This window comes from Culex pipiens, chromosome 3, assembly GCF_016801865.2.
Source record: "Culex pipiens pallens isolate TS chromosome 3, TS_CPP_V2, whole genome shotgun sequence".
NCBI lineage: Eukaryota > Metazoa > Arthropoda > Insecta > Diptera > Culicidae > Culex > Culex pipiens.
Window position 1 is genome coordinate 184,518,534 of NC_068939.1, and position 12,966 is coordinate 184,531,499.

General features: G+C 45.4%; 1 protein-coding gene across 10 annotated transcripts in view; it reads left to right on the top strand.

Annotated features, from left to right (window-relative positions):
* LOC120414335 (uncharacterized protein CG43867) overlaps positions 1-12,966 on the top strand; it is a 309,678-nt gene that overhangs the window by 218,194 nt on the left and 78,518 nt on the right. The gene's annotated exons all lie outside the window — the stretch shown is intronic.

Consider the following 12,966-nt stretch of genomic DNA (forward strand, 5'->3'; position numbering starts at 1 on the left):
TTCCACCCTGCTGTAAAGATGAAACACGATTTGCGCTCGAATCGTTTTCGTTGAAGAGAAGAGGGAGTGCGGCAAACAAGTCGCGCATAAATCGCATAAAGTTCAACTCGCTGAATAATAACTCTAATGGATTTTAAATCTTCTTAGACATCAGTACACAAACACAGTCTCTCCCTCTTGGAAAGGACCCCTTTTATAGCTAAACTTCCGAAAAAGACGACGACGACATGCTAGGGGAGGAAAACAAAGAAATCGTTCCACTTTCACATATGCTGCTGCCCCCCTTTTTGCGGAAGCTAGAGGAAGTGAAATTATAAAACGCCAAAACTGGGGGGAGCTGCTACCACACAGATGCTGACATCTTTTCGGAAGTTGCACTGCCACTTTTTTCTCAACCACCCCCCGCTCGCGAAACGAATTTATAATGTATGCTCGTTCACTTTGCGCAATTTCGAGTTTCGTAGGAAAGTCATCAACCAACAAAAATAAAAGAAAACGTTTCAAGTGCTTTGGCGGGAAATTTTGATGGATCAAAGAAGTAATCCTCGGATTTTCGGGGAAAAGGCATTCGGAAGAAATTTTTCCGCTTGAGTGTGTTTTCGCAACAGAGTTAAATTGGATTGATCGAACTTGAAACTTTTTCAAACAAGGATTTGTTCCTAAAAGCTTTTGAGTGCTTTGAAAAGCTGTTCAAATCAAAACAATTCTACTTTACTGACTTGATGCAGATTTAAAACGAATTTAATAGATTAATTCAACCTCTGGCCAGTTAACAAAAATTATGATAAATCGAGAAATAAAACAATTTGCAACCCTTCTGGACAACCCATTTGTCACACCAAAGATACTTTCACTTTCACCCCCATTAAAATCTTGTGCTGAAACAAATCCCGTTTCCGGTGGAGGTCCTTTTCGTCGAGTGACAGAATTTAAGACCGATGAAATTGGAACCAGGACAAGCAGGTGTCCTGACATTGTAACATATTTCTGCACACACACCCAGACAAAAGCATTAGGAAGTGAGCTGGAAATCCGAGCCTGTCTGTCTGACAGTGGTCACATTTTTCCCATCAAAAAGAGGTGGTCCCCACAGACAAGGGTTGGCTTGGGTCACTTGGCCAACGCCAGTCATGTGACCGGCGGAAGTGCCTTTTCCTTTCGTTTGGGTTGGATGTTTTATTACGTTTTCTGTTTCCACTTTAACGTGTTTTCCTCGTTTTTTTGTTGTTGTTATGGCACACATATGTTGGAGATCTCGTGTGCCGAGGATGACACTTTTAATAAATAGCGACAATGATATTGAACCTCACTCTGCTGGTTGTGCGTATGTATGTGTGTGCAGAAATATCCCTTTTGTGTCAGCGCACGAACACACGTTTATCAATTTTTTGACACCATCGGAAAATTAAAAACACAGCCTCTGAATAGCTTGGAGAGGGATCCTTTTGTTTGTGGCAGGCTCTCGTGGAAGGTGGTGTCCTTTATTATGGGCAAGGTATTGTTCTCTTTGTGTTGCAATGGAGTTTTATTTTATCGCGTGAAGCTGTATTGTAACATTCATGTTTGTATTTTTGTTTAAAACAAAGATATTTTATTGCTCCCATTGAAGATAGCACCGTCATCAGGGGTGACATTGGGTCTGGGGGGTGAGATTGAGTCATAAAAATTTCAGCATTTTTGTAGACCCAATTTCACCCCTGTTGAAGGTAATAAAAAAAGTGTGCAAATATTTAATCAGTTCAAATGTCAATTTTTCGCAAAATTCTATTTTAAATTTCGTTTTTTTCGATTTCTTCGATTTTTGAGTGTCTATTTCCGATGTCCAACTAAGGTTATGCATTATAGTTCGTGCATACAAGTCTCCTTACAAATTTGACGGCATACAAAATTGAAATTTTCGGATCGATTTGGTGTTTTTTTTTCAGGAAATTAGTAAAAGACCGTTTCGCAAAAAAATTGTGACAATAAAAAAAAACAACCGTAATCAACTTTTAACCATAACTTAAATTCCTTCAAAATTATGAAATATTTTTAAGTTTGGGCCGAAAATGTCATCATTTGACTTTCAGTGACGATAATTTTGTTGCATATAAGTTGTGGACAAAAATTAGATTTTTGGAGTTTTTTAAAAACATTCGAAAAAATAAAAAAATCATTTCTAGGTGACGAAAAAATCAATTTTCAGATATTTTTATTTTCAATTTGTTTCACATGGGGCTTATTTCTACATGCCATCTTAAGCTATGGCACAAGTTGTTCGAATTTAATTTAAAAATGCTTCCATTTTTTAGATGATGCAAAATGTCACCCAATTTGCAATAAACAAGTTTTCTGTAGTTCTTCTTTTCAACACTGAAATGGGTTCTTAAAAGTTGAATTCGGTAAACCCCGTTGAATAAATTTACGACTCGTGCTGATTAAATGTTCTTTTTGCAACGAGTTGCTTACGACATTATTTGCAATTCCGAAAAACGCTTTTTGAATGTGCTATTAAGTTCAACTTTTCTGAATTTTAATTTTTTTATTTTCTTTTAATTCATTGCTGAAAAGTAGAACTTTTCAGCGCTGGTGTTGAAAGGTATTAATTTTCCATTCTTTTACTTCTAGTGAAGATATGTAGGCCGTTTCGTCGCTCGAGAACGAAAGGAAAAGTAAAGACTTTCACGACGGAATTGCAAAAAATACAGCCATGTGAAAGTGGAAATTCAAGTGAAATGGGTGCTGAAAAGTTGAACTACTCTTTTAGAGGTTCTGAAAATTTAGTATTTTTGTTGTTTGGATCTAGCCTTGCAAGAAATCAAGCTTCCCATGCGCCAGTGCCAACGCACACCGCGGGTTTGGTTTTCTAGCTTCGGTACGTGCCTGAACCCATTTGTGTATTGGTATCTTGGTACATCGTACCAGCGCACCACGACACTCTCGGCTCGCCCCATCGGTTTTGTGTCTGGCACTCACCCATGGCATGAACCCAGCGTGCCGTGGTACGTGTCGTGGTATTGAACCCGTTTTGTACCGCCAGCGCGTACCACGGCACGTACCTCGGCTCGTAACGAGTGAAGCACCTTGGCTCATATACCGGGTTCATGCCATGGGTGAGTGCCAGACACAAAACCGACGCGGCGAACTGAGAGTGTCGTGGTGCGCTGGTACGATGAACCAAAATACCCTCGGCTCGTGTGAGTCGGGTACGGGTGTAAACCGAACAAAGCAGGCGTAAAGCAAACCCGAGGTGCAAGCGAACCGCGTGTACCGCACGGTGCAGGGAAGCTTGCAAGAAATAATTGAATGATCAATCAATGCCCATGTTCACATAAATGTCCCATATGAGTAATTCTCGCTGAAAGTGGACCACTATTTACACAAGGTGCTCAAAAATCAAAAGCAATGTACTTTTCCAATAGCCCCCACCAATTTATGAATGAAACCATGTTTGGTTGGTTAAATTTGTCCTCACCTCGGCGCCACAAAGCTAAAACATTTTTTTAAATTGGTAATTTTTTGACTTAGGCGCGTCTACAAAATTGCTAATAACTTTGCAAAACTTCAACGAACCTATAATGTTTAGGGGTGTTTTGGAAAGGAAATGAGCAGAGCTTTCGAATGCACTTGTCAGAAAAACACCGTTCCATACATTTTTTAGCCACAAAACACCAATGTATTTTTAAAAGTTATTTTTGAAGGCCGGCGCCCCGCTTTATCGAAAAACTGACAAATCAATTCGAAAGCTGAGATGATTTCACATAAAGGACCAAAAAATCTAAGGTGTATGTTCCTCCTATCTTTTTAAATCTTATTTTGATTCCGCGAGCGCTGCGTTCCGTTCGCATTATGGGCACCCAAAATGTTGCAATTTGCTTGCCTTATTTAAAGGTTTTGTAAAAAAATATAGGTGCTCACTTTTTAAATGATAGTTTATTGTCCAAGTATCAAAATACACTTTCGATAATTGACCAATATTTATGTTTTTGGGTCTTCCAGGCAATTTAACGTCGAAAAATTGTTTTTTTACTTTTTTTTTGTAAAATGCTTACTTACAATTGGGTGGACTTTTTTTCAGTGAAAGTAATGAATGTAACAGGTATGAAATTTCACTACGAACATTTTTCTCTTAAAGAAAACGTAATTTCGAAACTCCAGTGCCAAGATATTTAAGTTTTAGTGAGAAAAAAGTGCAAATTTTACAAATTTCTCAGAATTAACAAGCACGGCCTATTATTTACATGCGGCATGTGTTTTGGAAGCCAGAGTAAGGTTTCTTATAGTTATTTTGGTCGCTGAATTCGGATCTGGAATCAAATTTGCAACATTTTGGGTGCCCGAAATGCGAACGGAACGCAGCGCTCGCAGAATCAAAATAAGATTTAAAAAGATAGGAGGAACATACACCTTAGATTTTTTGGTCCTTTATGTGAAATCATCTCAGCTTTCGAATTGAAATCAAAAATAACTTTTAAAAATACATTGGTGTTTTGTGGCTAAAAAATGTATGGAACGGTGTTTTTCTGACAAGTGCATTCGAAAGCTCTGCTCATTTCCTTTCCAAAACACCCCTAAACATTATAGGTTCGTTGAAGTTTTGCAAAGTTATTAGCAATTTTGTAGACGCGCCTAAGTCAAAAAATTACCAATTTAAAAAAATGTTTTAGCTTTGTGGCGCCGAGGTGAGGACAAATTTAACCAACCAAACATGGTTTCATTCATAAATTGGTGGGGGCTATTGGAAAAGTACATTGCTTTTGATTTTTGAGCACCTTGTGTAAATAGTGGTCCACTTTCAGCGAGAATTACTCATAAATTTAAATTGCGACAGAAATTCCAGAACTGCGTGCGGGGGGAAAATCGCTGAATTGATAATGGAAAAAGCGGGTGTCAGAAGAGGACACACACGCTTGCTGGGAAATGCTTCGCTGGGTTCGCTCTGTTTGGATCCGGGACGGAATTTTCTGCGTGTGATCCTGCATAAATGTTTTCAATCGCGATTAAGCATGGCTGAGCCGAAATTGTTTTTTTTTTATTGAAATATTTGCCATTTGGAAACGTGGTTCCAAAAGGGATTGCGTTTCAAAGCGCCATCAAACAACGTTTTAATTAATCTCATTCACGAGAATCAAACGCACACAAAAGAGGAAAAGCGAAAACGAATTTCCCGCCAGGAAGCACTATTTTCTTAGGAACGAAAATCCATTGTAAGGCGAGCTTCCCCACCCAACTTTCCGCGGAATTGCCCTCAGGTTGATTACGGAAATGCTCGAGTTTCATTTTTCATTCACTTTGCCGCTGTATTCATTAACCCCGGCGGGGAAGGGCTGGGAATGAGGGGAACCAGAAGTGGAACCAGAATGCTTTGCACAAGTCGACCACGTTGTTGCTGTTGCTGCTGATGATGATGAGACGAACGATACCGACCGACGACCGTCTTGGTTCTGAACTTTGCGTGAGAGACCAACATCTTCTTCCTTGTTGAGATGGTCGATGGTTCTTGTGCCAAGGTTCGTTACCTGCCAGCAATTTCTTTTAGCAGCAGTAGGATGGATGCTTGTTCTGGTCCTTCTAATGATGGCCATTATCGGGAAAGCGTTGTGAACGAGGGGCAGGAATTGTACTACCATAAAAATGATTAATCTTTGCTGTTGGAGGGAAGTGTCTTTTACAAATTGAAATGTTGCTAATGTATCCTGGAATTTCCGGATAATTTCTGGTATTTCTATCATTTTTCATGATTAATTATCACAATTGAAGTGTATACAAAAATACTATAATACAAAAATACTAAAATACTAAAATACTAAAATACTAAAATACTAAAATACTAAAATACTAAAATACTAAAATACTAAAATACTAAAATACTAAAATACTAAAATACTAAAATACTAAAATACTAAAATACTAAAATACTAAAATACTAAAATACTAAAATACCAAAATACTAAAATACTAAAATACTAAAATACTAAAATACTAAAATACTAAAATACTAAAATACTAAAATACTAAAATACTAAAATACTAAAATACTAAAATACTAAAATACTAAAATACTAAAATACTAAAATACTAAATTACTAAAATACTAAAATACTTGTAAACGGCATGGGCAGCACTGACGATAAAACGCAGAACGGTAGCCCCTCGTCAAAAGGCAGCTACATCTTCAGCCCTGGAGCTGACAAGCCGAGCCATCGACGATCGAATCGGCTGGCGAACGTCAACAAGAAGCAAGACCACTTAAAGTAGAACACGAAGCGACACCTGGTACATGTGGTTAATCTTTTGGGGATGTTTTTTGTCTAATTTAGTTACTTTTGCAGCAATTAGAAACCACCCAGACCAGCATAGCTGATAGCTTAGGCCTGCTTGATTATCGAGCTTATCGAGAACGCGGAAAGAAGAACCGCACACACGATAGGGTAAACTATTATTTTTTCAAGTACTCGTTGAGGTTATGCCTAGTATTCTTACATACTAAATTTGAATTTACTAGTATAGATTTCCACACATTTGCTCCCGACCGGTCCGCCCAAGCACCGTTAGACTGGGACCGTTGAATCAACGCCAGGTAATCTAGCGCTTAGTTGATTCCAAAAATATGTTGAATTTTTACACTTTGTTTTCATGATCGCGGACAGGGCACATCTCGGCTCATGCCATCGACCTGCACGAATATAGACAAAGGGTACGAGGAAAAACTAGATGTGAGTGACTAACTAAAGCTATACTAAAATGGATCTAATAAATATGAATTTTCCAGCTTTGAGCTGCGCCAGATCAACCGCTGCTTCAAGGAGTTTGTACTCCACCCAACAATACTAAAATACTAAAATACTAAAATACTAAAATACTAAAATACTAAAATACTAAAATACTAAAATACTAAAATACTAAAATACTAAAATACTAAAATACTAAAATACTAAAATACTAAATTACTAAAATACTAAAATACTTGTAAACGGCATGGGCAGCACTGACGATAAAACGCAGAACGGTAGCCCCTCGTCAAAAGGCAGCTACATCTTCAGCCCTGGAGCTGACAAGCCGAGCCATCGACGATCGAATCGGCTGGCGAACGTCAACAAGAAGCAAGACCACTTAAAGTAGAACACGAAGCGACACCTGGTACATGTGGTTAATCTTTTGGGGATGTTTTTTGTCTAATTTAGTTACTTTTGCAGCAATTAGAAACCACCCAGACCAGCATAGCTGATAGCTTAGGCCTGCTTGATTATCGAGCTTATCGAGAACGCGGAAAGAAGAACCGCACACACGATAGGGTAAACTATTATTTTTTCAAGTACTCGTTGAGGTTATGCCTAGTATTCTTACATACTAAATTTGAATTTACTAGTATAGATTTCCACACATTTGCTCCCGACCGGTCCGCCCAAGCACCGTTAGACTGGGACCGTTGAATCAACGCCAGGTAATCTAGCGCTTAGTTGATTCCAAAAATATGTTGAATTTTTACACTTTGTTTTCATGATCGCGGACAGGGCACATCTCGGCTCATGCCATCGACCTGCACGAATATAGACAAAGGGTACGAGGAAAAACTAGATGTGAGTGACTAACTAAAGCTATACTAAAATGGATCTAATAAATATGAATTTTCCAGCTTTGAGCTGCGCCAGATCAACCGCTGCTTCAAGGAGTTTGTACTCCACCCAACAATCTCAAAGATCTACGTGCAGTCTCGTCAAGCTTATATCAATAGAATGGCAACTATACCTAGAATGGTATACCGAGAGTGCAAAAACTGTGAGCAATATGGTCCGCTGGCGAATATGAAAAACTGTCCGGGCTGCAACTGCTCGTTTCACGCCGCTTGCTTGGGAATCGAAGAAAAAATCTTCCACGAAGGCTGGAGATGCGCTACCTGTGTGGCCACCGCGGACATACCCGCGAGCGAGTCAACCACGATCGCTCCCACCATGTCGACCTCGGCTACTGCCGGAAATATGGGATCGCTGCTCACCGAGCAAGCAAAAGCAGACTTGGTTTGGATCGCGGAACAAAGAGAGTCTATATTGCGCGAAGTGGAAAGACAACAATCGGAACTGAGCCGCAAGAGAGAGGAGCTGGAGAAGATGAGCCGTGAGGTTGCCGAGGGGATCCTGAGCGGAAGCAGACAAGCAGTAGCGGCTGGGTCAGGACAACAAACAGTCGATCCGGGCACCAACTCTTCAGCGAATTGGGTCCAAAAAATGATGGAAGAGATAAAAAACATCCCATTCGGACCTCCGGGCCGGTCTTCAAACGACGCGCGATTCTCTGGACAAAGCTCCACATCCACACCGATAAACTCAACCTGCCCCCCGACCTCGCAACACGCCGCGGGCACGTTTACAGTACTTAACCGTCCACCGGTTCCTTCGACGGGTTATACAAGCAACTCTAGCGCGGTAGTTGGAGCTGTAGGCTGGCCGCAACAAGGTGGACCCCAAAAAGGACAGCTGCAGCTAAATCAGTCGCAACAAGAACAGCCGCCGCAACGGCAGCCGCAGCAAAGCTGGTCTCAACAAGAACAGTCGCCGCAAGGGCAGCCGCAGCAGGACTGGACTCGGCACGGTCAGCCACCGCAAGGGCAGCCGCAGCAAAGTTGGCCTCAACAGGGACAGCCGCCGCAAGGGCAGCCTCAGCAAAGCTGGTCTCAACAGGGACAGCCGCCGCAAGGGCAGCCGCAGCAGGACTGGCCTCAACGCGGACAGCCGCCGCAAGGGCAGCCGCAGCAGGCCTGGACTCAGCACGGACAGCCGCCGCAAGGGCAGCCGCAGCAGGACTGGACTCGGCAGGGACAGCCACCGCAAGGGTGGCCGCAGCAGGACTGGCCTCAACAGGGTCAGCCACCGCAAGGGCAGCCGCAGCAGAACTGGCCTCAACACGGTCAGCCGCCGCAAGGGCAGCCTCAGCAAAGCTGGTCTCAACGCGGACAGCCGCCGCAAGGTCAGCCGCAGCAAGACTGGGCTCAGCTCGGACAGCCGCCGCAAGGGCAGCCGCAGCAAGACTGGACTCAGTACGGACAGCCGCCGCAAGGGCAGCCGCAGCAAAGCTGGTCTCAACAGGGACAGTCGCCGCAAGGGCAGCCTCAACTGGACCCTCGGCCGAATCCTATACCCCCGATTCCTCCGTGTCCAACGCAGCAACAGCTTCTCGCCAGACAAGTCATGCCACGAGACCTCCCAACGTTCTACGGGAACCCAGAAGACTGGCCAATGTTCTTCTCGGCTTACACGAATTCCACCAATGCCTGCGGGTATTCTAACGTAGAGAACATGGCACGGCTACAGCGGGCGGTACAGGGAAGAGCTCTCGAACAAGTACAGGGTCGCTTACTTAACCCACATCTGGTCCCACAGGTGCTTTCCACCCTGTACATGCTGTACGGAAGGCCCGAGCTCATCATCCAAACCCTGCTGGATAAGGTACGCGAAACGCCGTCTCCAAAGCCTGAGAAACTGGAGACCTTAATCACCTACGGCCTAGCAGTCCAGAATTTGTGCGACCATATGCAAGCGGCAGGTCAAGTAGCCCATCTTTGCAATCCAGTACTGCTGCGGGAACTGGTGGACAAACTACCAGCCCAGCAGCGCCTGAACTGGGCGATATTCAAGAAACAGTTCCAGACGGTCGATCTCAGCACATTTGCTGCATACATGACGATGATAGTAGGAGCGGCCTCCGAAGTTACAGTCGTTATAGACGCCAAACTGCCTCGGCCCGGGCGAACCGAACGCGGTAACCTACACGCCCACTCAACGAGCGACGCACCGACCAGTGCTGCACCAACCTGCACCGAGTCGACCAGAGAAGAACAACCAGGAAAAGATTCTACAAAGGACATCGTGGAGGTCCAATGTCTAGCGTGCAACCGGAACAACCACAAAGTGAAGAATTGCGACATCTTTAAAGAATGGGAGCCCGAGTCACGGTGGCAGCTAGTACGGGAACACCACCTCTGTTGGACATGCCTAGGTAGGCACGGTCGCCGACCCTGTAAGCTAACCAAACGGTGCGGTGTGGATGGCTGCCCAGAACGGCACCATGAACTCCTACATCGTGCAGTAGCAAAGCCTCAAACGCCAACAAAGAAAGAGCAATCTACAAGCGGAGTGACTGAATGTGCTGGAGACGGGCTCAACGCTCACCATGCGACTAGGAAGTCTACGCTATTCCGGATTCTCCCCGTGACGCTGTTCTGGAACGGAAAGTCGGTAGACACCTTTGCATTCCTAGACGACGGATCGGACCTAACCCTGGTTGAGCAGACCATCGCTGAACGCCTCGGCATCGATGATGGCGAGCCAATTCCCTTGTGCCTCTCCTGGACTAGCAACGTGACAAGAGAGGAGCCGAAATCCCACCGAGTTCAGCTCCAAATCTCTGGAGAAGGCAAGAGCGAGCTTTACGCCCTGAACGATACGAGGACGGTAGCCAGTCTAAACCTTCCGAAGCAGACGTTGCGCTATTCGGATCTAGCACGACAGTACACGTACCTACGAGGACTACCGGTCAACAGCTATGAAGCAGCCACACCGGGCATTCTGATCGGCTCGAACAACGCCGGGCTAATAGCAACGCTGAACCTGCGCGAGGGACAACTCGGCGAACCGTTAGCAAGCAAAACAAGGCTGGGATGGACGATCTACGGCTACTCTGCCAACAGCCAAGAAACAACAAACTTCGCTATGCACGTGTGTGAATGCCAGGAGGGTGGCAAATCGGACCAGGAACTCCACGATCTCGTCAAGCGTCATTTTGCGGTCGAAAGCATCGGCGTTTCCGCTGAAAAGGCGCCGGAATCTGAAGAAGATAAGCGCGCCCGGCGTATCCTTGAGGAGACGACAAAACGCGTGTCAAACAGATTCGAAACTGGACTGCTGTGGCAACACGACAGCGTACAACTCCCCAACAGCTTCCCTATGGCGATGCGCCGCCTGGAGTGTTTCGAACGCAGGATGATAAGAGACCCAGAGCTGCAAGCCAGCGTGCAGCGACAAATTAAGGAGTACCTGGAGAAAGGCTATATCCACGAGGTGACACCCCACGAAATGGACGCAACAGATCCGCGCAAGGTTTGGTATCTGCCGCTGGGTGCCGTGAGGAACCCAAACAAGCCAGGGAAAGTCAGACTCATCTGGGATGCCGCGGCGAAAGTAGGAGGCGTGTCGTTGAACTCGAACCTCCTTAAAGGACCCGACCTGCTCAAACCATTGGCGTCAGTGATCTGCGGCTTCCGGGAGCGACCGATAGCTGTCTGTGGGGACCTCAAGGAAATGTTCCACCAGTTTAAAATCCGCAAAGACGACGTAGCGAGCCAACGGTTTCTTTACCGAGATCATCCCTCAGAACCGGTGAAGGTGTTTGCGATGGATGTGGGAAGTTTTGGCGCTACCTGTTCACCCTGTCAAGCCCAATACATCAAAAATCGTAACGCCATGGAACACGTAGCGGAGTACCCGGAAGCAGCGGAAGCCATCGTAAATAAACACTACGTCGATGACTACCTCGATAGCTTCGACTCCGAGGCCGAGGCTATCAAGGTCGCACTTGAGGTGAAGGAAGTGCACGCCCGTGGAGGGTTTGAGATCAGGAACTGGCACTCGAACTCCGATGCACTTCTGGAACGGGTCGGGGAGCCAAAGCAGATGCAAGCGAAGGCCATCAACATCGACGCTGAGAGCGAAGCCGAACGGGTGCTAGGACTACTGTGGCTGCCAGAGGAGGACATCCTAGCTTTCGCGACGCAACTGCAACTGGATGGAATCCCACCTACAAAGCGGAACATCCTACGCTGTGTAATGAGCCTCTTTGACTCCCAGGGAATACTGTCACACATCACCATTCAAGGTCGGATGATCATCCAGGATACATGGCGCAACAACACAAAGTGGGATGACGAAGTCATCGAAGCTATTCGTATACGATGGCTTAGGTGGACGAAGCTTTTCAAAAGGGTCAGCGAAATAAAGCTCCACCGGGCGTACTTTCCTGGATTTTCGGCTGCAGAGATCGGTTCAGTGGAACTGCACGTGTTTACGGACGCGAGCGAAGACGCATACGCCTGTACAGCCTACTTTCGAGCTGTAATCAATGGAAAGGTCTACGTTACGCTGGCTATGGCCAAAGCAAAAGTTGCACCACTAAAAGCGCTCTCGGTACCACGCCTCGAGCTGATGGGAGCTCTACTTGGAGCACGGCTGGCCAAGGCGGTCATGGCGTACCACTCCTTTCCGATCTGTCGGCGAGTCTTCTGGACAGACTCTAAAACAACTCTAGCCTGGATCCAGTCGGAACACCGGCGGTACAGACAGTTCGTGGCCTTCAGAGTGGGTGAAATTCTCAGCAAAACCGATGCCATCGAATGGAGATACATTCCCACGCTACTCAACCCGGCTGACGAAGCAACCAAGTGGGGCAAAGGACCTAGTACAGACGTCAAGTCGCGGTGGTTCCGTGGACCAGACTTCCTGTATCAACCCGAGACGGAATGGCCAGAGCAACTGAGATCGGAACTGTTGGAAACGGACGAAGAACTGCGGCCCTGCATGGCGCATAAAGAACACCACATCGAGGACGTCTTCGAGATCAACCACTTCTCTAGATGGGAGCTCCTACAAAGGACCGCGGCATACGTTCTACGGTTCGTAGAAAACTGCAAGCGTACGAGACAAAACCAACCCCGTCTAAAAGGCTGTCTAAAAGGTGAGGAGCTTCGGAAGGCGGAAAACAGCCTGTGGCGCAATGTGCAGGAAACAGCGTATCCGGATGAGCTGACCATCTTGAAGCAGGGCGAAGCAGGATCCAAGAAGACCATCGACAAAACGAGTCCTGTCTACAAGCTGACACCTTTTCTGGACGAAGACGAGGTAATGCGGGTTGACAGCCGCATCGGAGCCGTTCCACATGTCACCTACGACTTCAAGTTTCCGGTTATTCTCCCCCGAAATCATCACCTCACTAAGCTAA